Consider the following 437-nt stretch of genomic DNA (forward strand, 5'->3'; position numbering starts at 1 on the left):
CAGGTGCACTTTTGAGACTCACCAAATCCAGCTCTCCTGGTTGCCATAAAAAACACATTAGCCAAAGGCTGATGCATGTGGAAGGCAATTATGCTCTGGCACATGGCAACGTATATAGAACAGCCTGGTAACTGTGCCTGCCACACAAGGAAAAATATTCCTGTGAAAACAAGCTTGCTAAATCACTTCATTCTTCCTTGAATCCCTTGAAAATAAAAGAGGATTTTTATTTTGGGAGGGAAATATATGTGGGAGGGAATTAGATTTTCCAAAAGTGGATGCACCAGTGCAAGAACCTAAATAAGTGTCCAGATTCACAATGATGTAGAAACCGGTGATGAGTTTTCTGAGTTCAGGTTTTCCATGTTAGAACTGATCATGCCAAACATGCCCAGGATATCCCTGCTGCTGTGTTCCCTGCATTCAGAGGTTCAGCA

The sequence above is a fragment of the Antrostomus carolinensis genome, unplaced genomic scaffold, assembly GCF_000700745.2.
Source record: "Antrostomus carolinensis isolate BGI_N321 unplaced genomic scaffold, ASM70074v2 scaffold38160, whole genome shotgun sequence".
Taxonomy (NCBI): Eukaryota; Metazoa; Chordata; class Aves; order Caprimulgiformes; family Caprimulgidae; genus Antrostomus; species Antrostomus carolinensis.